The sequence below is a fragment of the Rattus norvegicus genome, chromosome 15 (genome assembly GCF_036323735.1).
Source record: "Rattus norvegicus strain BN/NHsdMcwi chromosome 15, GRCr8, whole genome shotgun sequence".
Taxonomy (NCBI): domain Eukaryota; kingdom Metazoa; phylum Chordata; class Mammalia; order Rodentia; family Muridae; genus Rattus; species Rattus norvegicus.
This window is the reverse complement of record NC_086033.1, coordinates 12,663,962-12,668,608: the sequence shown is the minus strand read 5'-3', so window position 1 is coordinate 12,668,608 and position 4,647 is coordinate 12,663,962. Positions and strand designations below refer to the sequence as shown.

Here is a 4,647-nt window from a genome sequence, read left to right as displayed (position 1 = left end):
CCTGAAGACTCCAACAAGGTCTCACTGGTAGACCTAATAGATCTGTCCCCAGTTTGGGTTTCAGGAGAGACTACATTCATTCATTCGTTTGCTTCTGCAGTTCGCAGGTGCTGCCTGTAGCTATGGGTACTGTGATCCTTTCTGTATCCTCAAAGCAATACAGTGGCATTCATCTGATAATCCTGTGCACGTTTCTCTTTAGACAGGAAAGGGTCTTCATTCTCCCCATAACTTGGTTAGATATGGCCCACCTGGGTAAAGCAGATAATTTTCATTTCAGTACCATCAAATACACTATCAAATTTTCTATTCCCTTGGTCTCATGTTATAGGAATCTGTCCCATCGTGAGGCCTTACTCTGCTGACTGTAATATACATTGAAATTTGTAATCAAGAATATTAAAGAAATATCTTTTAGGGCTTTATTTAGGCTGAAGGAATGATTCCAAGTTACCTTGGAGGCAGGCATTCTTGTTTCTAGGTCTGCCCAGCTTGACTGTCACCATGGAGCTACTGTGTTCTGTGACTGTCACCATAGAGCTACTATGGTCTGTGACTATCACCGTGGAGCTACTGTGTTCTGTTATTGTCACCATGGTGCTACCATATTCTGGTCCTACTCTCCAGAGGGCAGTGGTGGATTTCTGGCTGGCTTCAGAGGCATTTGGTGCAGGGACAGAGTGTTCTGCTGCACCAATTCAAATTCATAGGCAGACTGGGAGTTGACAGTTTCACTGTCTGTTCTCAAATTAGCATTCTCATTTCTGAACGTGTTTTGTAATCTTTATCTGCTGACACTCCCGAGGATTGGAACATCAGGGGAATGCTGACAGGATATGAATTTTCTAGCTTCTAAGCCAGGTAAATGATAAACCATGAAGCACAGCAAATGATTTTTTAAAATGTTCTTTATAGAAATTGTTTCTCAATGGGCCCTCCATATGGTATTGTATAGGATTTTTCTAAATGACTATAATGGTTAGTTTTAGATAACACCCACTTGCTATAACCCAGAATCACTTGCCGATAGAGCCTCAGCTAGGAAATTATTTCGGTTGGGTTTGCTTGTGTACATGTCTGTGGGGTGTTGTCTTGGTTGTTAATTGATATAGGAAGACCCACCCTGGTGTGGGTAGCACCGTTTCCTGAATCACGTTTGACAGAAAAGAACTGGGTGATGTCAGCAGGCAGCATGGTCCATTCCTTTCTCTCTGCTTTTCTCTGTGGTTGTAGCTGCTTTGGCTTTCTACTTTAATTTCCATCCAATCATGGACAGTGCATAGACTTGGAGTTGAATAAACTCTTTCTTCATCAAGTTGCTTCTTGTCATCAGAGTATCTTGTCATAATAACAGAAAAAAACTAGACTAATGTCCCATAGACACACTTTTTAAACATTAAAAGCACTCATTTAACATGTATTACAAAAACGAAACTAACACATAATGTCTCCTTTCATCGATGTTGGGATTTAGTTTGCAGTGTTTTAAAAGGGTGGATTATTTCAATAAAAAATCAAATCAGCAAATGAATGGCATGTGAATGAGTGGCATATGAATGACTGGCATGTGGATGAAGGAAAGGCATGTGGAAGTGACAAAAGCAAGGAGAAGCAAATCCATGGCAGAAGCTCTTGGGTGCCGGACAGGGTGACACTAAGTGCTGATGAGATGGTGGCCTCAAGGCTTACGTATTGAAGCAAAGAAGGAAAAGGGCAGATACCAGCATTTGTGTATGTACCTATCTAATTAGTGTATCATTTTAGGAATTAGGTGTGAGTTTAATGTTAGGGAGAATGATCAAAAGGGACCACACTAGTCTTCTGTTACTAACAATGAATTTGATTGGAGCTAGTTAGATGGGTTAATTTTGTGAAAATCCATGAACATGGACACCTTACTGCTACAATTTAGATATGATGTTCCCATGAATTCAGTTGCAGAATCTTAATTCCCCATTCAGAGACAGAGAGAAATAGTGGACCCTTTAGAAGGCGTGTCTTAAAGCAAAGTAATGTGCTCATTGGGTGTAGCTCTTGGCATGCATCAACATTAATCTCAAGCATCAGATTAGCTCTTTCTCATGAAGGTTGTTGCAAGGCAAGGCTACTCCATGTGCTTGGCTCCATCCATGTGTTGTTATATCCCTTTTAGTTTCTTTACCATTGTGTGACCCAGTGAGGGGTCCCCAAGTCCAAGACTGAACAGATGGAATGAGCCAGTCTTAAAGTGTAAGATACAACAAGTACTAGTGGATGTGATGCCCTTTCCTGACCATCATTGGTGCCAGTCATAGACATGGTCAACAGACATGCATGTGAGTAAAGCACTCATAAATGAAACAAACAAAAACCTAAAAAAAAAAAAATTAAGAAAAAATAAAAGCAAATGAAGAAAACTTGCAAGTGGATTCCTGTTTTACCTGGCACATTAATTACTTTTCTCATTACTGTGAATACATTCCTGAGAAGCAATAACTAGAGAAAATGGGAGTCTAGAGTATAGTTTAAGGGGAGAATTCATCCTGGCAGGGAGGCCATGACAACAGGGACATGAGGCAGGTGGTCAACCCGCATGTACAGTCAGACTGAACAGAGAGAGATGAATGCTGGTGCCCAGCTTGCTTTCTACTTTCTATTCATTCTGAGATTCCAGACCACAGGATGGTGCCATCCATATTTGGGGTGGGCCTTCTCACCTCAGTTAAATCATATGCCAGATGTATGTCTCTTCGGTGATTGTGATGATAATGTTAGCTTTCAACTTAACAGACTCTAGAATCACCTGGGAGAAGGGTTGCTGGGCAAGCCTGTGGGGGGTTGTTCTCTTGATTGTGCTAATTAGGAAGACTGTCCACCGAGGGTGGTATAATTCCCTGGCTTGAGACCCAGGCCTGTGTAGGAAGAGAACTTAATAGCAGCTCCCAAGTTATCACTCTATGTTTTTGTCTGTGATTATGATGTGACTATTTATGTCATGCTCCTGCCAATATGACTTCCCATCATAACAAACTGTACCCTTAACTGCTATCCAGAGGAAATGCAGTGTCTCTTACGTTGCATTTGCAATAGTGTTTTATTGGCAACAGGAGAAGAAACTAAGATAGTAAAGAGATTCCAAATCCAATCACCACACCCAGCAGACATGGGCATCTCCTTACAAATATTAGTTTAGATTTTTCTCTGTCAAAAACTTTTTAATATTTGGGAACTTTTAAACACTTAAAATGTGGTCTTACTTTTATAGAGGAAGGAAAACTAAGCCAGGAGCATGCTAACTGTATTAAAGTTCAAGAAGGAAACTCTTCTTGGAGTACTGTTGAACTAGACTGTCTTGGGATATCCTTATGCCAAAAGCAAGTATAAGTTTTGAAAGTCAAGGTAACCTTATCTTTCTCAGCCCTCAAGATGATTGCTCCAAAGAAGAAGACCATGGAGAAACTGAGCAGAGTGTTTGACAGACTCTTGGAGACAAAAAGAAAAAACGAACATTTCGGGCCTATCCTAGGGAAAATAACAGATGTTTTAAAGACTTTATTTGGAATTCCCAAGGGTTTTCTTCAAAAGTTAGGAGAAGTAAACACCAGAGCTGAAAGTGATCAAGTCACTACTGGTCTGATTTGATTCACTCAGTTTCCCTGTAGCTGCCAAACAGAGCAGGGGGCTTTGCTGGAGGAACATAGTTGACAGACTTCTAATTTCTTTGTACATCATAATGTAGTTCAAAACCCAACCAAAAATAAATAACCAGGGGCACATGGAAACCAGGTGACAGCAAAGGAAGCAGAAACCGAACCAGGTATGAGTAGGTGACATGTAACTCCTTGTGAGCATTAACTGTGATCACGGTTCACTGAACACACACTGCATCTCAGCTGAAAATTTGAATATGATAAGAATACAAAATATGGTATAGAATACATTTGAGAAGTAAAATTGTCTAAGTGGAAACTTACAAATTCAAACATAGGCTTTAATGCAAGAACCACAGATAAGAAAAAGTTAACTAGAAGAGAGATTGTTGCCAACAGTGAGGAGAGGGTCTTTCTCAAGGAAACAGGAGCAGGTAAGTAACTTATTTGTGTTTGGGCCTGAGGTGATGTAACATAGGGTTAGAGAATCACACACACTGGGCCCCAGCACTGTAACACCGAACTGTAATGGAGAATTGTAACACAGCACTGTAACATAGTATTGTAATGCAGCACTGTAACACAACATTGTAACCCAGCACTGTAACGCAACACTGTAACATACCACTGTGATGGCTTCCGTTTTGCTGTTTGATATGGATAACTGATATGACAAGCACACTTCCTTAAACTGCCTAGACTCCAGCATTCTTGTGAGCTACCAATTACAGGACCTGAAGAAAACACATTTAATGAACCGGCTGAGCTCCAAGTTCGATCTGATCCTAACTAGATTCATTCCACTCCTACACACCAAAGGGGCTTTGAGCCCTTGCCACAGGGCTCCTGATGACGAGAAAGTGGATTTTGGATTTTGAGGGCTGGAATTAAATCTCAGCTGCAGAGTGTATAATTTCCTTAGGAAAATCAATCTTCTGGAATTTAACTCATACAGAACAGGCGACTTGGGGAAATCAATTAAAAGATTGCATTTGAACCCACAACGTGTGTCCTCTGG

The 4,647-nt window shown here is 40.7% G+C and overlaps 1 long non-coding RNA gene across 1 annotated transcript; it reads left to right on the top strand.

Annotated features, from left to right (window-relative positions):
* Nucleotides 1–595: 595 nt before the first annotated feature.
* On the top strand, nucleotides 596–3,596 carry LOC134481946 (uncharacterized). The gene is made up of 2 exons (XR_010057871.1): nucleotides 596–861; nucleotides 3,398–3,596. It is a non-coding gene; the product is annotated as an uncharacterized LOC134481946 (long non-coding RNA).
* The last annotated feature ends 1,051 nt before the right edge of the window (nucleotides 3,597–4,647 follow it).